The sequence below is a fragment of the Salmo salar genome, chromosome 24, assembly GCF_965601325.2.
Source record: "Salmo salar chromosome 24, fSalSal1, whole genome shotgun sequence".
NCBI classification, from domain to species: domain Eukaryota; kingdom Metazoa; phylum Chordata; class Actinopteri; order Salmoniformes; family Salmonidae; genus Salmo; species Salmo salar.
Genome location: NC_138314.1, coordinates 49204198 through 49231225, shown reverse-complemented (window position 1 = coordinate 49231225; position 27028 = coordinate 49204198). Strand labels below are relative to the sequence as shown.

Below are 27028 nucleotides of genomic sequence, written 5' to 3'. Positions count from 1 at the left end.
GGTGAACATCTATGCTGCTGTTGGATCAGCGCTCAAGAGATGTTTTGTTTTATTGGCATGGGAAACAGATGTTAACATTGCCAAAGCAAGTGAAATAGATAATAAACAAAAGTGAAATAAACAATACAAAATTAACAGTAAACATTACACTTATAAAAATTCCAAAAGTATAAAGACATTTCAAGTGTCATATTATGTCTATATACAGTGTTGTAACGATGTGCAAATAGTTAAAGTATGAAAGCGAAAATAAATAAGCATAAATATGGGTTGTATTTACAATGGTGTTTGTTCTTCACTGGTTGACCTTTTCTCATGGCAACAGGTCACAAATCTTGCTGCTGTGATGTCACACTGTGGTATTTCACCCAGTAGATATGGGAGTTTATCAAAATTGGGTTTGTTTTCTAATTCTTTGTGGATCTGTGTAATCTGAGGGAAATATGTGTCTCTAATATGGTCATACATTTGGCAGGAGGTTAGGAAGTGCAGCTCAGTTTCCATCTCATTTTGTGGGCAGTGTTGCACATAGCCTGTCTTCTCTTGAGAGCCATGTCTGCCTATGGCATTGCTCTAGGGCAATGGTGTCTAGATGGAATTTGTATTCGTGCTCCTGGGAACTGGACTTTTTTTGGAACACCGTTATTTTTGTCTTACTGAGATTTACTGTCAGGGCCCAGGTCTGACAGAATCTGTGCAGAAGATCTAGGTGCTGCTGTAGGCCCTCCTTGGTTGGGGACAGAAGCACCAGATCATCAGCAAACAGTAGACATTTGACTTCAGGTTCTAGTAGGGTGAGGCCGGGTGCTGCAGACTGTTCTAGTGCCCTCGCCAATTCATTGATATATATGTTGAAGAGGGTGGGGCTTAAGCTGCATCCCTGTCTCACCCCACGGCCCTGTGGGAAGAAATGTGTGTTTTTTGCCAATTTTAACCACACCCTTCTTGTTTGTGTACATTGATTTCATAATGTCGTATGTTTTCCCCCAACACCACTTTCCATCAATTTGAATATAGCAGACCCTCGTGCCAAACAACAAAGCATGAGAAGACTTTGCCTTTGTTTTGGTTGGTTTGTTTGTTTGTCAACATGGTCTGTCATACGGTAATTTGGTAAAAAGCCAATTTGACATTTGCTCAGTACATTGTTTTCACTGAGGAAATGTACGAGTCTGATGTTAATGATAATGCAGAGGATTTTCCCAAGGTTGCTGTTGACTCCTATTCCCCCAGGAGTTATTGGGGTCAAATTTGTCTCCACTTCTGTGGATTGGGGTGATCAGTCCTTGGTTCCAAATATTGGGGAAGATGTCAGAGCTAAGGATGATGTTAAAGAGTTTTAGTATAGCCAATAGGAATTTGTGGTCTGTATATTTTGTAATTTCATTGAGGATACCATCAACACCACATGCCTTTTTTTGGGTTGGAGAGTTTGTATTTTATCCTGTAGTTCATTGAATGTAATTTGAGAATCCAGTGGGTTCTGGTAGTCTTTAAGAGTTGATTCTAAGATTTGTACTTTAATAGTAGATTTGTATTTGATCCTGTATATGTCTTTGCTGTTTTGTTCTTTGTTATAGAGACAAAACGACTGGAGAAGTGGTTTACCCATAAATCTCCTTTCTTGGAATATAACTCTTTGTGTTGTTTGTTTAGTGTTTTCCGATGTTCCCAGAAGTGGTTGGATTCTATGGATTCTTCAATTACATTGAGCTGATTTCTGACGTGCTGTTCCTTCTTTTTCCGTAGTGTATTTCTGTATTGTTTTAGTGATTCACCATAGTGAAGGCGTAGACTCAGGTTTTCTGGGTCTCAATGTTTTCGGTTGGACAGGTTTCTCAATTTCTTTCTTAGATTTTTGCATTCTTCATCAAACCATTTGTCATTTTTAGATTTGATAGAGAAACTGAAAGGTCAGATATACTGTTTATGCTTTCTACTGCCAAGTTACCACCTTCACTATTACAGTGGAACGTTTTACCCAGGAAGTTGTTCTAAAAGGGATTGCATTTGTTGTTGCCTAATTGTTTTTTGGTTTCCACACTACTTTCCTTCCATCTATAGCATTTCTTAATGTTACTCAGTTCCTTTGGCTTTGATGCCTCATGATTGAGTATTGCTCTGTTCAAGTAGACTGTTTTTGCTGTTATCTGGGGTGTCAGTGGGCTGACTGTAAATGCTCTGAGAGACTCTGGGTTGAGGTCAGTGATAAAGTAGTCTACAGTACTACTGCCAAGAGATGAGCTATAGGTGTACCTACCGTAGGAGTCCCCTCGAAGCCTACCATTGACTATGAACAGACCCAGCGTGAGACAGAGCTGCAGGAGTTGTGACCCGTTTTTGTTGGTTATGTTGTCATAGTTGTGTCTAGGGGGGCATATGGGGGAGGGAATGCTGTCACCTCCAGGTAGGTGTTTGTCCCCCTGTGTGCTGAGGGAATGCTGTCACCTCCAGGTAGGTGTTTGTCCCCCTGTGTGCTGAGGGAATGCTGTCACCTCCAGGTAGGTGTTTGTCCTCCTGTGTGCTGAGGGTGTCAGGTTCTTGTCCAGTTCTGGCATTTAGGTCACTACAGACTAGTACATGTCCCTGGGCCTGGAAATGATTGATTTCCCCCTCCAGGATGGAGAAGCTGTCTTCATTAAAGTATGGGGATTCTAGTGGAGGGATATAGGTAGGATGGAGAAGCTGTCTTCATTAAAGTATGGGGATTCTAGTGGAGGGATATAGGTAGGATGGAGAAGCTGTCTTCATTAAAGTATGGGGATTCTAGTGGGGGGATATAGGTAGCACACAGGAGGACATTTTTCTCTGTTAAGATCATTTCCTTTTGAATTTCTAGCCAAATGTAAAATGTTCCTGTTTTGCTGAATTGAATAGAGTAAGTTAGGTCTGCTCTATACCAAATTAGCATATCGCCTTAGTCCCTTCCCTGTTTCACACCTGGTAGTTTGGTGGATGGGACTACCTCTTCTATACCATGTTTCTTGTAAGATGAAATTGTCTGTGTTTCTGATTTATTTGGTGAAGTCCAAGTTCCTGCTCTTTAGGCCAAAGGCAGATGGATATTGGATATTCCAGGATGAGTGACGGCTTTGTGTTCCATAAAGTGTCCAATGTTGTTAGTCGTGTGGTTTGGCCTCAGACCAGTAAGTGTGAGCAGAGCCTGCTGAGCATCTGGTACATGTCATTGGCTTGGGCTAGTGTAAGAGTGGGGGTTTGGGCCTGTTTTCCTGATCACAGCCTGGGTGCATGTGTGACTTTCATGTTGAGGTCCTCAGGAGTGGGGGGCCATGAGGTGGGCAGGAGGGGCATAGGTCTGATCTGAGGGGGGGCTAAATGGGGTGTGGGCATGGTTCGCTTCGGGGGATGTTGATTGGTGGGGGTGTGGATGTGGCTGGTGGTGTTGTGGTCTGGATGTAGGTCCTCTCGGCGTGGGTCCTCTATGTGTAGGTCCGGTGGGAGGTCCAGGTCTGGGAGAGTGTCTCGCTGGTCTGGGCGGGGGTGTCTGTATGTGGGTCCTCTATGTGTAGGTCCGGTGGGAGGTCCAGGTCTGGGAGAGAGTCTCGCTGGCCTAGGCGGGGCGTCTATTGATCTGTTGAGGCTGTGGTTGAGGGCGATGTCCTTTAGGGTCCGGGCGAAAGTGGGCACTGCTGCCTTGTAGAGGTGGACCTGTTCGTCAAGGCTGTTCAAGTCCAGAGTGGAGTGGTGGGCCAGGTAAACATTTGGTTTTGAGGCACAGTCACGGAAAATACTTGTGTTTACCCGTGGAAGTCTTTTCATGGAAACAGCATGGTGGAAACTGACTGGAGGCAGTGACATGGTGGAAACAGCATGGTGGAAACAGCATGGTGGAAACTGACTGGATGCAGTAACATGGTGGAAACAGCATGGTGGAAACTGCATGGTGGAAACTGACTGGAGGCAGTAACATGGTGGAAACAGCATGGTGGAAACAGCATGGTGGAAACTGACTGGTGGCAGTAACATGGTGGAAACAGCATGGTGGAAACTGACTGGTGGCAGTAACATGGTGGAAACAGCATGGTGGAAACAGCATGGTGGTAACTGACTGGTGGCAGTAACATGGTGGAAACAGCATGGTGGAAACTGACTGGTGGCAGTAACATGGTGGAAACAGCATGGTGGAAACAGCATGGTGGTAACTGACTGGTGGCAGTAACATGGTGGAAACAGCATGGTGGTAACTGACTGGAGTCAGTAACATGGTGGAAACAGCATGGTGGAAACAGCATGGTGGTAACTGACTGGAGTCAGTAACATGGTGGAAACAGCATGGTGGAAACAGCATGGTGGAAACTGACTGGAGGCAGTAACATGGTGGAAACAGCATGGTGGAAACAGCATGGTGGAAACTGACTGGAGGCAGTAACATGGTGGAAACAGCTCTGAGACCTGTTCCTGCCTTCGCTGGCCTGGGTTAGGGTAGGGTTGACCTGGTCTCTTCATGTGATAGGGCGACAGGTAGCCTAGTGGTTAGAGCGTTGGGCCAGTAACCGAAAGGTTGCTAGATTGAATCGTTTTAGGGAGCGGGCCAAAATGCAGCAGGTATATGAATGCTCATCTTCTTTGTTGAAGGAAAACCAAACAAAACACTTACACAAAACAAACGCCGAAAACAGTCCTGTAAGGTGCTCAGACTAAACACGGAAACAACCACCCACAAACACAAGAGAAAATAAACCCACTTAAATATGGCCTCCAATTAGAAGCAACGACAACCAGCTGTCTCTAATTGGAGGTCATTCCCAAAACTAACATAGAAATAGAAAAACTAGAGAACCCACATGGAAATAGAAAACTTAGAACATAAACCAAAAACCCCGAAACACACTAAACAAACACCCCCTGCCACGCCCTGACCAAACTACAATAACAAATAATCCCTTTTACTGGTCAGGACGTGACAAAATCTGTTGTTCTGCAGAGGCAGTTAACCCACTGTTCCTTGGCCTTCATTGTAAATAAGAATTTGTTCTTAACCGCCTAGTTAAATAAAGGTTACTTAAAAAGTATGCTAGGAATGTCCCAGGTAGTCACCTTCTCTCTCTCTGTGTGTGTGTGTATTCTCCTTGAGGGGACCAGAAGTCCTCACAAGGATAGTGAAACATGGAAAATAAGTACAAGTGGGGACATTACACTGGTCGCCACAAGGAAAAGGCTATTTTAAAGTTAGAGGTTATGATTAGGATTAGGGATTTATGGTAAAGTTCAGGGTTAGGTTTATGGTTAGGGCTTAGGGAAAATAGGATTTTTGAATGGGAATCAATTGTTTGGTATCCAAAAGGATAGTAAAACAAATGTGTGTGTCAGGTAGAGAGTGACTGTATCTTTCAGCTCCAATTAACAACTGTACAAAAAAAAACATTTATTCGCCCAACTCTAAAAAAATCTGTTCCAACATCCTCAAATTACAGGAAGTGAGGGAGTGAACCTCTAAAATAGAGTTGTTTGTGGCAGGACTTTTACATCCATACTTTAGAATGGAGGAGCACCCACAACAGCTGGCCTGTGGCTAGCTAGGCTATGTCTAGGATAATTTGAACCAGAGAGAGTGGAAGGATTTTATTGGTCTCCAAGGTGACAATGACAAGTGTTGCTGGACCTACTAAAGATGAGTTGTCTGTTTTCGAGTTGTGTGGCATTCTCTTCTCATTCTGGATACCTTCCCTCAAAGACGGAATACAATGATCTATTTTGGCACATTAATGACCGACCGCCAATGATTCGGTCTTATGTAGCAACATTTTTAATTGTGTTATTTACATTGGATAAAAACAGAGACACAGAGCTACAAAATGGTATATTATACACTGCATTTGAGGAACATTGGGAAAGTAATTCTGCCTTGAAAATTGATACACTTGTAACTTCACTTTTGAGAAAATGGCCTTTGAATGTTTTGGTAAACCTACTGGAGAGCTCTTCTTTGTCTCCACCCATTCAGCATCGTTCAAAACCTCTTAAGCTTTAGCCCCAACCCATCTCTTTAAGGATTGATCCGAGCGTTCTGTCCTAACAACAGTTGAGCACTCGAGCTAACTGGCTAACGTGAGAGAACCATTCACTGACCATTTTACTCTCCCTAGCAGAGCTGGTTAGACTGTTTTTATGTTATCCAGAGCGTTGGTAACCGCAACTGTGCTGCTGGCAACAATTTACGCTTTTTTGCCAACGTTTACTGACACCGGCCATATTCAACGGGTAAATGTGTCAGTTATGTCTATCAACAGTTGTTGCAGTGACATTCTATTGAAACGGTTATTTGCATAGTGGAGTCTTTTGTTTAGACATGTAGCTAGCTAGGTAAACAATGAACCATAATCCCAACTCATGACGTTACCACCCTGCATGAATCTGCAGGTAGCTAACCAACCAGGTTCAACGTTAGCTAGCTAACATTAGGCTATAGCTAGCCAAGCAAATGGCTCTGAGATACGAATAATAAGATCATACACGTAACATTAGCTAGCTAGCTAGCTAACAGCACACTTTAACTTCAAATGAAAATGACTTTCTGTCAAAATTAGATACGTGTAAAATGTGAAAATATAGCTAGCTAGACTATCTTACCCGTATACATCATGGATGGAGGCCTCTCCCTGTCACAGATGCCATGGTTGCCCTTTAGTTTGAAGATGTAATCCGGAGACAGGTGTTTTCTCCATCTCCTTAGCTATCATACTCTAATTCCACTGATTTCAAAACTCGGTCCTCCAGAAAGTGGAGAGCGACACTTATGCAGTTCTACTACACAATACATTTCAAAATAAGACAGGGTTACCTACACATACTGACCAGCTCAAATAGACAGAAGCGTGCTATATGACAGACCAATCCGAACTCATCTCTCAGCATGTCCAGCCCACTCATTATCTCAGCCAATCATGGCTTGCGGGAACGTTGCTGGCTTTTTTCTGTGGCTAAACCAACTATTCTCGTAATTGAACAATTGTATTGGTATTTACAGATGTCATACAAGCCTGTTATTAAGGCACATAAACGTTCACATGTTCCAGAAGGCATTTCTACCAACAACAAAAAACACATTTAGATAAAAACAAAGAAAGTTTACGTTTGACTGGCTCTCCTGTGAAGTAGTGACGCGCGCCATACGCCTAGTTTCCTGAAACAAGTCACATTTTACTTGAGAGTTGTACTTGATGACAAGTTTTGAGTCTCTTCACAGCAGTGGTGATTGCCTTACCTAACTGTTATAAAATCCAGTCACTTCTCAGTGTCGTGGGCTCCCGAGTGGCGCAGCAGTCTAAGGCACTGCATCTCAGTGCAAGAGGCATCACTACAGTACCTGGTTCGAATCCAGGCTGTATTACATCCGTCCGTGATTGGGAGTCCCATAGGGTGTTTCAGAATTGCCCCAGCGTCGTCCGGGCTAGGCCGTCATTGTAAATAAGAATTTGTTCTTAACTGACTTGCCGAGTTATATAAACGGTTAAAACATTTTTTTAAACATAGTTAGCCAAGCTTCACTCAATGTCTACATAGCTAGCCTTGCTTCAGTCACAGTGTCTACATATTAGCCTAGCTTCACACAATGTCTACATAGCTAGCCTAGCTTCCCTCTGTGTCTACATAGCTATCATAGCTTCACTCAGTGTCTACATAGCTAGCATAGCTTCCCTCTGTGTCTACATAGCTAGCTTAGCTTCACTCAGTGTCTTCATAGCTAGCCTAGCTTCACTCTCAATGTCTGCATAGCTAGCATAGCTTCACTCAGAGTCTACATAGCTAGCCTAGCTTCACCCAGTGTCTACATAGCTAGCCTAGCATCACTCACAGTATCTACATATTAGCTTATCTTCACTTAACTTCACTTAACTTCACTCAGTGACTAAATAGCTAGCCTAGCTTCACTCTCAGTATCCACACAGCTGTAGCAGATGGTGATAGACAAGAGTTTATCTCCAAAACACTTTATCCAACAATTTTCACAGTTGTGTTTTTTCATCAAAGATGACTGCTTATGGGTACCTTTTTGTGTGTATACAATATTGCTGTTCTCAGATTTTTAATTCATAGATTTTTATATTTTTGGAATGTTCCTATCCTGTATATCCATTGGTTAGCTGAAATGTATTTTTAACATCGAAATTCAACACATTGGGAATCTAGCCTCATGCTATTGTGTTTGGTTAGTTAGGCCTCGTCCCAAATGCAACCATATTCCCTATAGTGCCCAGATCTCATATGATTGTGTGGACACCTGCTTGTCAAACATCTAATGCCAAAATCATGGGCATTAATATGAAGTTGGTCCCCTTTGCTGCTATAACAGCCTCCACTCTTCAGGGAAGGCTTTCCACTAGATGTTGGAACATTATTGCGGGGACTTGCTTCCATTCAGCCACAAGAGCATTAGTGAGGGGACTGATGTTGGGCGATTAGTCCCTGGCTCGCAGTTGGTGTTCCAATTCATCCCAAAGGTGTTCGATGTGGTTTAGGTCAGGGCTCTCTGCAGGCCGGTCAAGTTTTTCCAGACTGATCTCGACAAATCATTTCATTATAGACCTTGCTTTGTGCACGGGGACATTGTCATGCTGAAACAGGAAAGGGCCTTTCCCCAAACTGTTACCACAAAGTTGGAAGCACAGAATCATCTAGAATACCATTGTATGCTGTAGCGTTAAGATTTCCCTTCACTGGAACTAAGGAGCCTGAACCTGTTACGATCGTCGTAGAGAGGGGACCAAAGCGCAGCGTGGTAAGTGTTCACTATTAATTTATTAAACAATGAAACACTAGAACAAAGAAACAAAAAACGAAAAGCCAAACAGTTCCGTCAGGTAACGAAATACAAAACAGAAAATAACTACCCACAAAACACAGGTGGAGAAAAAGGGCTGCCTAAGTATGATTCCCAATCAGAGACAACGATAGACAGCTGCCTCTGATTAGGAACCATACTCGGCCAAACACAAAGAAATACAAAACATAGAATGCCCACCCCACACCCTGACCTAACCAAATAGAGAAATAAACCGTCTCTCTCAGGTCAGGGCGTGACAGAACCATTAAAAACAGCCCCAGACCATTATTCCTCCTCCACCAAACTTTACAGTTGACACTATGCATTTGGGCAGGTTGCGTTTTTTTGGCATTCGTCCAGAGACCGCGTTTCCACTCCTCCAGAGTCCAATGGGGGCGAGCTTGACACCACCCCAGCCGAAGCTTGGCATTGTGCATAGTGATCTTAGGCTTATGTGCAGCTGCTAGGCCATGGAAACCCATTTCATGAAGCTCCCGATGAACAGTTCTTGTGCTGACGTTTTTTCCAGAGGCAGTTTGGAACTCGGTATTGAGCGTTGCAACCCCAGGACAGACGATTTTTATGAGCTACGGGCTTCAGCACTCGGCGGTCCCATTCTGTGAGCTGGTGTGGCCTACCACTTAGCGGCTGAGCCCTTGTTGCTCCTAGCCGTTTCCACTTCACAATAACAACACTTACAGTTGAGCTCTAGCAGGGTAGAAATTTGACAAACTGACTTGTTAGGAAAGGTGGCATCCTATGATGGTGCCACGTTGAAAGTCACTGAGCTCTTCAGTACGGGCCATTCAACTGCCAATGTTTGTTTATGGAGATTGCATGGCTTTGTGCTCGATTTTATACACCTGTTAGCAACGGGTGTGGCTGAAATAGCCGAATTGAAGGGGAGTCCACATACTTTTATAGAGATAGGTTTCAAACAAAGACATGTCTGTCATTTAACAACCAACCACATGCCATGATTAGATAGTGAAAAACACACCAATATCTTACATAAATTATTTAAAGGAAAAAAAAGGTAATTTACCAACATTTATGAAAATGGATATATATATATATATACATATAGTGTTTTGGAATGACACTCTTCACGTGTTGTTGGACCTACTAAAGATGACTCCTCTCAGATCCTTAGATTCAGATCAAATAAATATTTTGTAGATTACAAGATGTGCCAACCTGTGTGTGGAGGGTAGGATATGATCCATGGATTCCACCTCAGATGATCGTACTGCTTCTATACCACTCTGTTTTCACACAGCTCTGTGTAGAACCCAACCCCTGGTCCCAGCTCTGTGTAGAACCCAACCCCTGGTCCCAGCTCTGTGTGGAACCCAACCCCTGGTCCCAGCTCTGTGTGGAACCCAACCCCCTGGTCCCAGATCTGTGTGGAACCCAACCCCCTGGTCCCAGCTCTGTGTGGAACCCAACCCCCTGGTCCCAGCTCTGTGTAGAACCCAACCCCCTGGTCCCAGCTCTGTGGAACCCAACCCCCTGGTCCCAGCTCTGTGTGGAACCCAACCCCCTGGTCCCAGCTCTGTGTGGAGCCCAACCCCTGGTCCCAGCTCTGTGTAGAACCCAACCCCTGGTCCCAGCTCTGTGTGGAACCCAACCCCTGGTCCCAGCTCTGTGTGGAACCCAACCCCCTGGTCCCAGCTCTGTGTAGAACCCAACCCCCTGGTCCCAGCTCTGTGTAGAACCCAACCCCCTGGTCCCAGATCTGTGTGGAACCTAACCCCCTGGTCCCAGCTCTGTGTAGAACCCAACCCCTGGTCCCAGCTCTGTGTAGAACCCAGCCCCTGGTCCCAGCTCTGTGTAGAACCCAACCCCCTGGTCCCAGTTCTGTGTGGAACCCAACCCCTGGTCCCAGCTCTGTGTAGAACCCAACCCCTGGTCCCAGCTCTGTGTGGAACCCAACCCCTGGTCCCAGCTCTGTGTGGAACCCAACCCCCTGGTCCCAGCTCTGTGTGGAACCCAACCCCCTGGTCCCAGCTCTGTGTAGAACCCAACCCCTGGTCCCAGCTCTGTGTGGAACCCAACCCCCTGGTCCCAGCACTGTGGAACCCAACCCCTGGTCCCAGCTCTGTGTAGAACCCAACCCCTGGTCCCAGCTCTGTGTGGAGCCCAACCCCCTGGTCCCAGTTCTATGTGGAACCCAACCCCTGGTCCCAGCTCTGTGTAGAACCCAACCCCCTGGTCCCAGCTCTGTGTGGAACCCAACCCCTGGTCCCAGCTCTGTGTAGAACCCAACCCCTGGTCCCAGCTCTGTGTGGAACCCAACCCCTGGTCCCAGCTCTGTGTGGAACCCAACCCCCTGGTCCCAGCTCTGTGTGGAACCCAACCCCTGGTCCCAGCTCTGTGTAGAACCCAAAACCCTGGTCCCAGCTTTGTGTGGAGCCCAACCCCTGGTCCCAGCTCTGTGTGGAGGCCAACCCCCTGGTCCCAGTTCTGTGTGGAACCCAACCCCTGGTCCCAGCTCTGTGTAGAACCCAACCCCCTGGTCCCAGCTTTGTGTGGAACCCAACCCCTGGTCCCAGCTCTGTGTAGAACCCAACCCTGGTCCCAGCTCTGTGTGGAACCCAACCCCTGGTCCCAGCTCTGTGTGGAACCCAACCCCCTGGTCCCAGCTCTGTGTGGAACCCAACCCCTGGTCCCAGCTCTGTGTAGAACCCAACCCCTGGTCCCAGCTCTGTGTGGAACCCAACCCCTGGTCCCAGCTCTGTGTGGAACCCAACCCCTGGTCCCAGCTCTGTGGAACCCCAACCCCTGGTCCCAGCTCTGTGGAACCCAACCCCTGGTCCCAGCTCTGTGTGGAACCCAACCCCTGGTCCCAGCTCTGTGTGGAACCCAACCCCTGGTCCCAGCTCTGTGTAGAACCCAACCCCCTGGTCCCAGCTCTGTGTGGAGCCCAACCCCTGGTCCCAGCTCTGTGGAACCCCAACCCCTGGTCCCAGCTCTGTGTGGAACCCAACCCCTGGTCCCAGCTCTGTGTGGAACCCAACCCCTGGTCCCAGCTCTGTGTGGAACCCAACCCCTGGTCCCAGCTCTGTGTGGAAGCCAACCCCTGGTCCCAGCTCTGTGTAGAACCCAACCCCTGGTCCCAGCTCTGTGGAACCCAACCCCTGGTCCCAGCTCTGTGTGGAACCCAACCCCCTGGTCCCAGCTCTGTGTGGAGCCCAACCCCTGGTCCCAGCTCTGTGTGGAGCCCAACCCCCTGGTCCCAGCTCTGTGTAGAACCCAACCCCTGGTCCCAGCTCTGTGTAGAACCCAACCCCTGGTCCCAGCTCTGTGTAGAACCCAACCCCTGGTCCCAGCTCTGTGTAGAACCCAACCCCTGGTCCCAGCTCTGTGTGGAACCCAACCCCTGGTCCCAGCTCTGTGTAGAACCCAACCCCTGGTCCCAGCTCTGTGTAGAACCCAACCCCTGGTCCCAGCTCTGTGTAGAACCCAACCCCTGGTCCCAGCTCTGTGTGGAACCCAACCCCTGGTCCCAGCTCTGTGTAGAACCCAACCCCTGGTCCCAGCTCTGTGTGGAACCCAACCCCTGGTCCCAGCTCTGTGTAGAACCCAACCCCTGGTCCCAACTCTGTGTAGAACCCCAACCCCTGGTCCCAGCTCTGGTTACCTGCTCTGTCCTTAATTCCTTCCCTAAGCACATAATCCAATACTCCCAACCGTCCCGCTGAAAAACAAAGGGGGGGAAAAACGAAGCTCACTTTGATGTTCCTGAGCCCATGAACAAATTAACAGGCTCTCTCCTCCTCTCTCCTCCTCCTCTCTCCTTCTCTCTCCTTCTCTCTCCTTCTCTCTCCTCCTCCTCTCTTCTCCTCTCTCCTCCTCCTCTCTCCTCCTCTCTCCTCCTCCTCTCTCTCCTCCTCTCTCCTCCTCCTCTCTCTCCTCCTCTCTCCTTCTCTCTCCTTCTCTCTCCTCCTCCTCTCTCCCTTCTCTCTCCTCCTCTCTCCCCTCTCTCCTCCTCTCTCCTCCTCCTCTCTCCTCCTCTCTCCTTCTCTCTCCTCCTCTCTCCTCCTCCTCTCTCCTTCTCTCTCCTTCTCTCTCCTCCTCCTCTCTCCCTTCTCTCTCCTTCTCTCTCCTCCTCCTCTCTCCTCCTCCTCTCTCTCCTCCTCTCTCCTTCTCTCTCCTTCTCTCTCCTCCTCCTCTCTCCCTTCTCTCTCCTCCTCCTCTCTCCTTCTCTCTCCTTCTCTCTCCTCCTCCTCTCTCCTTCTCTCTCCTTCTCTCTCCTCCTCATCTCTCCCTTCTCTCTCCTCCTCTCTCCCCTCTCTCCTCCTCTCTCCTCCTCCTCTCTCCTTCTCTCTCCTTCTCTCTCCTCCTCCTCTCTCCCTTCTCTCTCCTCCTCCTCTCTCCTTCTCTCTCCTTCTCTCTCCTCCTCCTCTCTCCTTCTCTCTCCTTCTCTCTCCTCCTCATCTCTCCCTTCTCTCTCCTTCTCTCTCCCCTCTCTCCTCCTCTCTCCTCCTCCTCTCTCCTTCTCTCTCCTCCTCCTCTCTCCTTCTCTCTCCTTCTCTCTCCTCCTCCTCTCTCCCTTCTCTCTCCTCCTCCTCTCTCCTTCTCTCTCCTTCTCTCTCCTCCTCCTCTCTCCCTTCTCTCTCCTCCTCCTCTCTCCCTTCTCTCTCCTCCTCTCTCCCCTCTCTCCTCCTCTCTCCTTCTCTCTCCTTCTCTCTCCTCCTCCTCTCTCCCTTCTCTCTCCTCCTCCTCTCTCCCTTCTCTCTCCTCCTCCTCTCTCCCTTCTCTCTCCTCCTCTCTCCCCTCTCTCCCCTCTCTCCTCCTCTCTCCTTCTCACTCCTTCTCTCTCCTCCTCTCTCTTCCTCTCTCCCCCTCTCTCCTCCTCTCTCCTCCTCCTCTCTCCTTCTCTCTCCCATCTTGATAAAGAGCTGCTTTAAGAAAACCTAAGCTGCTACAGGCTCGGCGACCTGCACCTGCACAAGCAACCATGTGAGGGTTGAACAATTTGCAGTTTAGTTCTGGGGTTTCCCCTCTAAGCTGCTGTGTGCTTAACAGGCTCCCGATCCTCAGATCTGATTCAGCAGAAGATATGTTTTGTAGGAGTAATGCATCTGAAACCACAAAGGATTCTTTCTTCCTCTGCTGGGGTGGGTTTCCCAAAACGCTCACAGCACTAAGATCTAAGATCGTCCGTAGGACGTCCGCTGCCTTGATCATTGTGCTACGAAGGCTTTGGGAAAGACCCCTGGTCTGTGGTATGAAGTCACATTTGGCTCAGGCTGGTTAAATGGATTGAGAAACGGCCAGAGATAGATGAGTAATCACGTGACCCTGGTCCACCCACTCTAACCCTCTACCCACACTAACTCTCCCCCCACTCTAACCCTCTACCCACACTAACTCTCCCCCCACTCTAACCCTCCACCCACTCTAACCCTCCCCCCACTCTAACCCTCCCCCCACTCTAACCCTCCACCCACTCTAACTCTCCCCCCACTCTAACCCTCCACCCACTCTAACTCTCCCCCCACTCTAACCCTCCACCCACACTAACCCTCCACCCACTCTAACCCTCCCCCCACTCTAACCCTCCACCCACTCGAACTCTACCCCCACACTAACTCTCCCCCCACTATAACCCTCCCCCCACTCTAACCCTCCACCCACACTAACTCTCCCCCCACTCTAACCCTCCCCCCACTCTAACCCTCCACCCACTCTAACCCTCCACCCACTCTAACCCTCCACCCACTCTAACTCTCCACCCACTCTAACCCTCCCCCCACTCTAACCCTCCACCCACTCTAACCCTCCCCCCACTCTTAACTCTCCCCCCACTCTAACCCTCCCCCACTCTAACTCTCCACCCACTCTAACCCTCCACCCACGCTAACTCTCCCCCCACTCTAACTCTCCCCCCACTCTAACTCTCCCCCCCACGCTAACTCTCCCCCCACGCTAACTCTCCCCCCACGCTAACCCTCCCCCCACGCTAACTCTCCCCCCAACGCTAACCCTCCACCCACGCTAACTCTCCCCCCAACGCTAACTCTCCCCCCAACGCTAACTCTCCCCCCACTCTTAACCCTCCCCTCTCCCTCTCCCTCTTTCTCTCACCATTGGGTTTGAACTCTGTATAGCCAGTATGTCGGGTCACCACTGTTGCTGCTGCATGCTTTTCATAAACAACAGAGTAGCCCATCACAGTACAGATGACTCCGGGTTCGTATGAGAAACCGAGTTGGCATTTCTCAGGCTATGTCTCAATGCCTGCTGCTCATAATAGGGCGTGGAGCGTTTAGCTTCTGGTAGGGTTGGGATAAAGTCTGGAATGACACATCGTCCCGTCGACCTGTGCAAACATCGTTGATTTACATCTGTGTCATCTTTTTGGGGCGTGGGTAGATGGACGGAGGGGTCGAGTTGTGGGAAGGACTGTAGTTACAGACATTGGTTATGATTTGCTGCTTAGTTTAAGCTATATGGAATTATTCTTATTTAAATTGGTACAAAAGCCACAAACAATGTAATTAAATCCCTGTTAAGAATGAAACGCTGTTAGGCTTAGTTATTTTTTTCCTTGGTAAAGGAACGTCACACTCAGTCACACAGAGCTAACAGGCTACGGGCTAGCGCAGAGCTCACAGGCTACGGGCTAGCGCAGAGCTAACAGCCTACGGGCTAGCGCAGAGCTCACAGCCTACGGGCTAGCGTAGAGCTAACAGCCTATGGGCTAGCGCAGAGCTAACAGCCTACGGGCTAGCGCAGAGCTAACAGCCTACGGGCTAGCGCAGAGCTCACAGACTACGGGCTAGCACAGAGCTCACTGCCTACGGGCTAGCGCAGAGCTAACAGCCTACGGGCTAGCGCAGAGCTCACAGCCTACGGGCTAGCGCAGAGCTAACAGCCTACGGGCTAGCGCAGAGCTCACAGCCTACGGGCTAGCGCAGAGCTAACAGCCTACGGGCTAGCGCAGAGCTAACAGCCTATGGGCTAGCGCAGAGCTAACAGCCTACGGGCTAGCACAGAGCTCACAACCTACGGGCTAGCACAGAGCTCACAGCCTACGGGCTAGCGCAGAGCTAACAGCCTACGGGCTAGCGCAGAGCTAACAACCTATGGGCTAGCGCAGAGCTAACAGCCTACGGGCTAGCACAGAGCTCACAACCTACGGGCTAGCACAGAGCTCACAGCCTACGGGCTAGCGCAGAGCTCACAGCCTACGGGCTAGCGCAGAGCTAACAGCCTACGGGCTAGCACAGAGCTCACAACCTACGGGCTAGCGCAGAGCTAACAGCCTACGGGCTAGCGCAGAGCTCACAGGCTACGGGCTAGCGCAGAGCTAACAGCCTACGGGCTAGCGCAGAGCTCACAGCCTACGGGCTAGCGCAGAGCTCACAGACTACGGCTAGCACAGAGCTCACTGCCTACGGGCTAGCGCAGAGCTAACAGCCTACGGGCTAGCGCAGAGCTCACAGCCTACGGGCTAGCGCAGAGCTAACAGCCTATGGGCTAGCGCAGAGCTAACAGCCTATGGGCTAGCGCAGAGCTAACAGCCTACGGGCTAGCGCAGAGCTAACAGCCTACGGGCTAGCGCAGAGCTCACAGACTACGGGCTAGCACAGAGCTCACTGCCTACGGGCTAGCGCAGAGCTAACAGCCTACGGGCTAGCGCAGAGCGTTCACAGCCTACGGGCTAGCGCAGAGCTAACAGCCTACGGGCTAGCGCAGAGCTCACAGCCTACGGGCTAGCGCAGAGCTCACAGCCTACGGGCTAGCGCAGAGCTAACAGCCTACGGGCTAGCGCAGAGCTAACAGCCTACGGGCTAGCACAGAGCTCACAACCTACGGGCTAGCACAGAGCTCACAGCCTACGGGCTAGCGCAGAGCTAACAGCCTACGGGCTAGCACAGAGCTCACAGCCTACGGGCTAGCGCAGAGCTCACAGCCTACGGGCTAGCGCAGAGCTAACAGCCTACGGGCTAGCACAGAGCTCACAGCCTAACTCATTGAAGAGTGAAGATGCCATCGGAGAAGTTGATGACCCACTGGCATGGTGGAGAGGAAATTAGGATCTCTTTCCACTCATGGCCAACGTCGCCCAAAAATACCTGTGCATCTCTGCAACAAGCACTCAGTCGGAACGCTTTTTTAGTACTGGCGGCCATATTGTCACTCCACTCCAAAGTCTTCTTAACCCCTTACGCTCATGGGAATTGTCCAGTAGGCAATGCATTCGGAAAGTATTTTGACTCCTTCCCTTTTTACACATTTTGTTACGTTGAAGCCTTATTGTAAAATGAATGAAATTAATGAAAATCCCCTCATCAATTTACACACAATACCCCATAATGAACTATCCAAAAAGTTTTTTTATAATTGTTTGCAAATTTATCACAAATAAAAAAACAGAAATACCTTATTTACATAAGTATTCAGACCCTTTGCTATGAGACTCGAAATTGATCTCAGGTGCATCCTGTTTCCATTGATCATCCTTGATTGGAGTCCACCTGTGGTAAATTCAATTGATTGGACATGATTTGGAAAGGCACACACCTGTCTATGTAAGGTCCCACAGTTGACGGTGCATGGCAGAGCAAAAACCAAGCCATGAGGTCGAAGGAAATGTCGTTAGAGCTCTGAGACAGGATTGTGTCGAGGCACAGATCTGGGGAAGGGTACCAGAACATTTCTGAAGCATTGAAGGTCCCCAAGAACACAATGGCCTCCATCATTCTGAAATGGAACAAGTTTGGAACCACCAAGACTCTTCCTAGAGCTGGCCACACGGCCAAACAGCAATCGGTAAGAAGGACCTGACAGAGCTCCAGAGTTCCTCTGTGGAGATTGGAGAACCTTCCAGAAGGACAACCATCTCTGCAACACTCCACCAATCAGGCCTTTATGGTAGAGTGGCCAGACGGAAGCCACTCCTCAGTAAAAGGCACATGACAGCCCGCTTGGAGTTTGCCAAAAGGCACCTAAAGGACTCTCAGACCATGAGAAACAAGATTATCTGCTCTGATGAAACCAAGATTGAACTTTTTGGCCTGAATGCCAAACGTCAAGTCTGGAAGATTCCTGGCACCATCCCTACTGTGAAGCATGGTGGTGGCAGCATCATGCTGTGGGGATGTTTTTCAGAGGCAGGGACTGGGAGAATAGTCAGGATCGAGGGAAAGATGAACGGATGTAAGTACAGAGAGATCCTTGATGAAAACCTGCTCCAGAATGCTCAGGACCTCAGACTGGGGCAAAGGTTCACCTTCCAACAGGACAACGACCCTAAGCACACAGCCAAGACAATGCAGGAGTGGCTTCGGGACAAGTCTCTGAATGTTCTTGAGTGGCCCAGCCAGAGCCCGGAATTGAACCCGATCGACCATCTCTGGCGAGACCTGAAAATAGCTGTGCAGCGACGCTCCCAATCCAACCTGACAGAGCTTGAGAAGATCTGCAGAGAGGAATAGGAGAAACAGGTGTGCCAAGCTTGTAGCGTCATACCCAAGAAGACTCCAGGCTGTAATCGCTGCCAAAGGTGCTTCAACAAAGTACTGAGTAAAGGGTCTGAATACTTATGTAAATGTCATATTTCTAATTAATTTGCTAAAATTTCTAAAAAACGTTTTTTGCTTTGTCATTATGGGGTATTGTGATGTCATTATGGGGTATTGTGATGTCATTATGGGGTATTGTGTGTAGATTGATGAAGAAAAATATGTATTTAGTCAATTTTAGAATAAGGCTGTAACGTAACAAAATGTGGAAAAATCAATACTTTCCGAATGAACTGTAGATACGATTACATTGAAGTATTTCTCACATAAGAAATGTGGAAATGCATAATCATTGTTGCTATTAAAAGGGAACAGTTTGGAGATTATGGGAAAGTTACCTGCCATTCACCTGACATCCAAACACTCTTGATTCTATGTTGTTTTTTTGCACTACATTTGATAACGAAGTCTGAAAATATTCTGAGTACATTCAGTAACATGATAAGAATATTCCTGGAAAATTAGGGGTAGTTGCAACATAAGACAAACACATGACAAGGGTTTGAGTGAGAGGACTAACTGGTGTCTCCAAGTGGACACCCACCTCTCCAAAGTGTGCAGCAATTCCTAAGTAATTTCAATGCACTTTTATAACTCAAAGAACACTCTTCAACTGTAAGATACTTTTTATAGTTCTCCTTGCTGTGTCATTGAGAAACTAGAGCACGAGTTGTTTAGTTTGGAACACAACCCTGCATCCCCATCATCACACAATTAAAACAGTGATCCATTATAAAATATGGTCCATTATAAATCTCTATCTGAGTCAGGTGTGCATCATTTGAAGGCTCTAACTAGTTTGTTGACTTATTTTACAAACTCAGAACTTATTATCCTGGGTGACCTAAATTGTGATTGGGGAAAATCCAGGCTTCAGAAAATCTAAACGACAGGGTGTAGTGATCTAAACCTAACCCGGCTAGTGACTAAGTCTACATGGCCTCAACCCTAACGTCAACTCTGACTGATCGTATTCTAACAAATACACCAGAGAAATATGTTTTTCCTGGTGTCTTCGCCCCAAGGCATTTGTGACCATTGCCCGGTTGTTTGCGTTAAGAGATGTGAGATTACGAAAATCTAAGCCTTGTGACATCACAAAAAGGAACTTTAAAAAAACTGTGAAAAAGCTTGTTTTTTTTTTCCTGATCTTTATTTCAGTGACCTTGATTGAATTTCAGCTGAACCTGATTTAGATTTGAGCCTTTTCGCAGATGTCTTCAATACTATTGTGGATAATCATAATACTGTGTGTATATATACAGTTCCAGTCAAAACTTTGGACACACCTCGTAATTCAAGGGTTTTTCTTTATTTTTACTATTTTCTACATTGTAGAATAATAGTGAAGACATCAAAACTATGAAATAACACACATGGAATCATGTAGTAACCAAACACAAATCAAAATATATTTTTTTGATTTTAGATTCTTCAAAGTATCCACCCTTTGCCTTGATGACAGCTTTTCACACTCTTGGCATTCTCTCAACCAGCAACACCTGGAATGCTTTTCCAACAGTCTTGAAGGAGTTCCCACATATGATGAGCACTTGTTGGCTGCTTCTCCATCACTCTGCGGTCCAACTCATCCCAAACCATCTCAATTGGGTTGAGGTTGGGTGATTGTGGAGTCCAGGTCATCTGATGCGGCACTCCATCACTCTCCTTCTTGGTCAAATAGCCCTTACACAGCCTAGAGGTGTGTTGGGTCATTGTCTTGTTGAAAAACTAATGATAGTCCCACTAAGCACAAACCAGATGTGATGGAGTATCGCTGTGGTAGCCAAGCTGGTTTAGTGGGCCTTGAATTCTAAATAAAATCAGACAGTGTCACCAGCAAAGCACCATTACACCTCCTCCTCCATGCTTCACGGTGGGAACCACACATGCAAAGAAATTCCGTTCACCTACTCTGCGTCTCACAAAGACACGGCGGTTGGAACCAAAAATCTCAAATTTGGACTCATCAGACCAAAGGACAGATTTCCAACGGTCTAATATCCATTGCTTGTGTTTCTTGGCCCAAGCAAGTCTCTTCTTCTCATTGGTGTCCTTTAGTAGTGGTTTCTTTGCAGCAATTCGACCATGAAGACCTGATTCACACAGTCTCTTCTGAACAGGTGGTGTTGAGATGTGTCAGTTACTTGAACTCTCTGAAGCATTTATTTGGGCTGCAATTTCTGAGGCTGGTAACTCTAAACATCTTATCCTCTGCAGCAGAGGTAACTCTGGGTCTTCCTTTCCTGTGGCGGTCCTCATGAGAGCCAGTTTCATCATAGCGCTTGATGGTTTTTGCTACTGCACTTGAAGAAACTTTCAAAGTTCTTGAAATGTTCCGTATTTACTGACCTTCATGTCTTAAAGTAATGATGAACTGTTGTTTCTCTTTGCTTGCTTGAGCTGTTCTTGCCATAATATGACTTGGTATTTTACCAAATAGGGCTATCTTCTGTATACCACCCCGACCTTGTCACACACAACTGATTGGCTCAAACGCGTTAAGAAGGAAAGAAATTCCACAAATGAACTTTTAACAAGGCACACCTGTTAATTGAAATGCATTCCAGGTGACTACTTCATGAAGCTGGTTGAGAGAATGCCAAGAGTGTGCAAAGCTGTCATCAAGGCAAAGGGTGGCTACTTTGAAGAATCTTAAACAAATCAAAATATATTTTATATTTAACACTTATTTTTGGTTACTACATGATTCCATATGTGTTATATCATAGTTTTGATGTCTTCACTTTTATTCTACAATGTAGAAAATAGTAAAAATAAAGAAAAACCCTAGAATGAGTAGGTGTGTCCAAACGTTTGACTGGTACTGTATGTAGATTCGGTCGGTGTGCTGACTGGTTAGTAGATAGACTTTGGTGTAATGATAGCCTGGGCCTGTTGATTGAGTCAGCTATTTTGCCTGTTTGCTAAAGACCTATTCATCTCAAGTTTTAATTTGATAGTTGATTTACAACACATTGCTGTTATTTTAAATCTGTTTTACAATCAGAGGAGGGTTTTTTTCCGAAAAGCCTTTTGCTAAAGTAATTTGTTATTCCTCTCGATGATTCATGTCGCTCGTAACAGAGCAAAGAGCTTAATCTGACCAATTCCATCTGTTCGCACCACAGAACCGTTAACCCATGTATTTTATAATTGTTCCCCTTCACGGCTGTGGCTGGGTTGTGGAGAGAGATTTATAGTTTGTCTACTACTTTGCTAACGAAGGCTTTCGGGAAACCAATTTTATGAAAATGCCTTTCCAATGACAACCCAAAGACGATTCATCTCAAACACTTGTAATACAGCTACGAGGTTTAGAAGTGTTTGGTGAAGTGAACAAGACCATAATCTTGGCTTTTCATTCTTTTTGGAGAAGTTATTTTGTTTCCAGATTCACTAACTCGACGAGTCCTTCTGTTGCGCCATCACCACTACTCTACTCCACATGTGCTTGGTGCTAAATTTAAATCCTGTTTCCCCACCAGTAATTTTAAAAACCAGAAGAATGTGAAAAATGATCGTAGGAGTGGGAGTTGGAGGAACAGTTATGACCTCCCTTGGTCATTTTAGTGTCTGAAATCTATAGCGGAGACAACGTTTGACTGATTTGTGTTTCTACAACATACTGTCAAACTCCGCTTTACTATTCTCAACCCCTAAAATCCTGCTAGGATTCAGGCGTCTAATCGAATAGGCATTTTATTCTCAACCCCTAAAATCCTGCTAGGATTCAGGCGTCTAATCGAATAGGCATTTTATTCTCAACCCCTAAAATCCTGCTAGGATTCAGGCGTCTAATCGAATAGGCATTTTATTCTCAAACCCTAAAATCCTGCTAGGATTCAGGCGTCTAATCGAATAGGCATTTTATTCTCAACCCCTAAAATCCTGCTAGGATTCAGGCGTCTAATCGAATAGGCATTTTATTCTCAACCCCTAAAATCCTGCTAGGATTCAGGCGTCTAATCGAATAGGCATTTTATTCTCAACCCCTAAAATGCTGCTAGGATTCAGGCGTCTAATCGAATAGGCATTTTATTCTCAACCCCTAAAATCCTGCTAGGATTCAGGCGTCTAATCGAATAGGCATTTTATTCTCAACCCCTAAAATCGTCTCTACTTTACTTCTTCAGAGCTCTGTTTTGTCTCAACCCTAGCTCTAAGGGATGGCACCTGCCAGGATAACAGCAATGACCTGTCCCAAAATGGCACACTATAGGTTCTTGTAAAGTAGCGCACATTCATACAGTGCCATTTTGGGACAGAATCTACGTATGCATACTTTTGTTAACTGCAATTACACGGGACACCAGGAAAATGTCTGGTACCTGCCAAGCAAAGCTAGCTGAGTCAGCGAGTAATGTGTTCATTAGGACAAAACGGTTTCAGGAACCATTTTGAAATGGCTCAGCTTGTTTACATGAGCTGCAGTCCTTTACAGAGGTCTAGTTTGAAATGATTCCCCCAGCAGTAAACTCAGGCCCTTCAGAGGGCTGGCTTATAACAAGCAGCCATGCTATTACAGGTCATATAGCCTTAATAAGACATCTTAAAGGGAAACTTCACTGACAGACACTATTTCAGGTGTTTTTCACAGTCTCCCTACATGATTCTGTGTGATGAGAGAGTGTTCCAGTCTCCTTACATAATTACAGTATAATTGATGAGAGACTGTTCCAGTCTCCCTACATAATTACAGTATAATTGATGAGAGAGTGTTCCAGTCTCCCTACATAATTACAGTATAATTGATGAGAGAGTGTTCCAGTCTCCCTACATAATTACAGTATAATTGATGAGAGAGTGTTCCAGTCTCTACATAATTACAGTATAATTGATGAGAGAGTGTTCCAGTCTCCCTACATAATTACAGTATAATTGATGGGAGAGTGTTCCAGTCTCCCTACATAATTACAGTATAATTGATGGGAGAGTGTTCCAGTCTCCCTACATAATTACAGTATAATTGATGAGAGAGTGTTCCAGTCTCCCTACATAATTACAGTATAATTGATGAGAGAGTGTTCCAGTCTCCCTATATAATTACAGTATAATTGATGAGAGAGTGTTCCAGTCTCCCTACATAATTACAGTATAATTGATGAGAGAGTGTTCCAGTCTCCCTACATAATTACAGTATAATTGATGAGAGAGTGTTCCAGTCTCTACATAATTACAGTATAATTGATGAGAGAGTGTTCCAGTCTCTACATAATTACAGTATAATTGATGAGAGAGTGTTCCAGTCTCCCTACATAATTACAGTATAATTGATGAGAGAGTGTTCCAGTCTCCCTACATAATTACAGTATAATTGATGGGAGAGTGTTCCAGTCTCTACATAATTACAGTATAATTGATGAGAGAGTGTTCCAGTCTCCCTACATAATTGATGGGAGAGTGTTCCAGTCTCCCTACATAATTACAGTATAATTGATGAGAGAGTGTTCCAGTCTCCCTATATAATTACAGTATAATTGATGAGAGAGTGTTCCAGTCTCCCTACATAATTACAGTATAATTGATGAGAGAGTGTTCCAGTCTCCCTACATAATTACAGTATAATTGATGAGAGAGTGTTCCAGTCTCTACATAATTACAGTATAATTGATGAGAGAGTGTTCCAGTCTCCCTACATAATTACAGTATAATTGATGAGAGGTGTTCCAGTCTCTACATAATTACAGTATAATTGATGAGAGGTGTTCCAGTCTCCCTACATAATTACAGTATAATTGATGGGAGAGTGTTCCAGTCCCTACATAATTACAGTATAATTGATGAGAGAGTGTTCCAATCTCCCTACATAAATACAGTATAATTGATGAGAGAGTGTTCCAGTCTCTACATAATTACAGTATAAATGATGAGAGAGTGTTCCAGTCTCCCTACATAATTACAGTATAAATGATGAGAGAGTGTTCCAGTCTCCCTACATAATTACAGTATAATTGATGAGAGAGTGTTCCAGTCTCCCTACATAATTACAGTATAAATGATGAGAGAGTGTTCCAGTCTCTACATAATTACAGTATAATTGATGAGAGGTGTTCCAGTCTCTACATAATTACAGTATAAATGATGAGAGAGTGTTCCAGTCTCCCTACATAATTACAGTATAATTGATGAGAGGTGTTCCAGTCTCCCTACATAATTACAGTATAATTGATGAGAGAGTGTTCCAGTCTCTACATAATTACAGTATAATTGATGAGAGAGTGTTCCAGTCTCTACATAATTACAGTATAATTGATGAGAGAGTGTTCCAGTCTCCCTACATAATTACAGTATAATTGATGAGAGAGTGTTCCAGTCTCCCTACATAATTACAGTATAATTGATGGGAGAGTGTTCCAGTCTCTACATAATTACAGTATAATTGATGAGAGAGTGTTCCAGTCTCCCTACATAATTACAGTATAATTGATGGGAGAGTGTTCCAGTCTCCCTACATAATTACAGTATAATTGATGAGAGAGTGTTCCAGTCTCCCTACATAATTACAGTATAATTGATGAGAGAGTGTTCCAGTCTCCCTATATAATTACAGTATAATTGATGAGAGAGTGTTCCAGTCTCCCTACATAATTACAGTATAATTGATGAGAGAGTGTTCCAGTCTCCCTACATAATTACAGTATAATTGATGAGAGAGTGTTCCAGTCTCTACATAATTACAGTATAATTGATGAGAGAGTGTTCCAGTCTCCCTACATAATTACAGTATAATTGATGAGAGGTGTTCCAGTCTCTACATAATTACAGTATAATTGATGAGAGGTGTTCCAGTCTCCCTACATAATTACAGTATAATTGATGGGAGAGTGTTCCAGTCCCTACATAATTACAGTATAATTGATGAGAGAGTGTTCCAATCTCCCTACATAAATACAGTATAATTGATGAGAGAGTGTTCCAGTCTCTACATAATTACAGTATAAATGATGAGAGAGTGTTCCAGTATCCCTACATAATTACAGTATAAATGATGAGAGAGTGTTCCAGTCTCCCTACATAATTACAGTATAATTGATGAGAGAGTGTTCCAGTCTCCCTACATAATTACAGTATAAATGATGAGAGAGTGTTCCAGTCTCTACATAATTACAGTATAATTGATGAGAGGTGTTCCAGTCTCTACATAATTACAGTATAAATGATGAGAGAGTGTTCCAGTCTCCCTACATAATTACAGTATAATTGATGAGAGAGTGTTCCAGTCTCTCTACATAATTACAGTATAAATGATGAGAGAGTGTTCCAGTCTCTCTACATAATTACAGTATAAATGATGACAGAGTGTTCCAGTCTCCCTACATAATTACAGTATAATTGATGGGATAGTGTTCCAGTCTCTACATAATTACAGTATAATTGATGAGAGAGTGTTCCAGTCTCTCTACATGATTATGAGTTTCTACATAATTATGAAATTCTAAATGTTTATGGCACATACGATATGTTAATAACATATTAAGACATATACAGTGAAATAATAACACATTGATATACATATACAGTGAAATAATAACATTCATATACATATACAGTGAAATAATAACATTAATAGACATATACAGTGAAATAATAACATTCATATACATATACAGTGAAATAATAACATTAATAGACATATACAGTGAAATAATAACACATTAATAGACATATAGAGTGAAATAATAACACATTAATAGACATAAACAGTGAAATAATAACATTAATAGACATATACAGTGAAATAGAGCAGCAGTGAAATGTCCCTTTAAGTGTTGATAACATCAGGTCTCTCTCTAAGTCTCTCCCTCTCTCCATTTCTCTCTCATATCTCTCTCTCTTTTCTCTCCATCTCTCTCTATTCTCTCTGTCTCTCCTGTCTCTCTCTCTTTTCTCTCCCTCTCTCCCTCTCTCTCTATTCTCTCTGTACTCTCTCTTTCTTTCTGTGACTTAAGGATCTGTTCCTCCTCCAGGTTTTAAGGGCAGGTCCCAGGTCTGTTTCAAGCAGAGCCTTACCATATGACATGGACACCCCCATACTGTTAGGGGACACTGTCCACAACAACACTCTGTAGGGGACACTGTCCACAACAACACTCTGTAGGGGACACTGTCCTGAACAACACTCTGTAGGGGACACTGTCCTGAACAACACTCTGTAGGGGACACTGTCCTGAACAACACTCTGTAGGGGACACTGTCCAGAACAACACTCAGTAGGGGACACTGTCCACAACAACACTCTTTCGGGGACACTGTCCAGAACAACACTCTGTAGGGGACACTGTCCACAACAACACTCTGTAGGGGACACTGTCCACAACACTCTGTTAGGGGACACTGTCCACAACAACACTCTGTAGGGGACACTGTCCACAACACTCTGTAGGGGACACTGTCCACAACAACACTCAGTAGGGGACACTGTCCACAACAACACTCAGTAGGGGACACTGTCCACAACAACACTCTGCATCACCCCATACTGTTGGGGGGACACTGTCCTGAACAACACTCTGTAGGGGACACTGTCCTGAACAACACTCTGTTAGGGGACACTGTCCAGAACACTCTGTAGGGGACACTGTCCACAACAACACTCTGTAGGGGACACTGTCCACAACAACACTCAGTAGGGGACACTGTCCACAACAACACTCTGTAGGGGACACTGTCCACAACAACACTCTGTAGGGGACACTGTCCTGAA

General features: G+C 45.7%; 1 protein-coding gene across 1 annotated transcript in view; it reads left to right on the top strand.

The window, feature by feature from the left end:
- Positions 1 to 27028, top strand: part of cfap299 (cilia and flagella associated protein 299) — a 259519-nt gene that overhangs the window by 172163 nt on the left and 60328 nt on the right. The gene's annotated exons all lie outside the window — the stretch shown is intronic.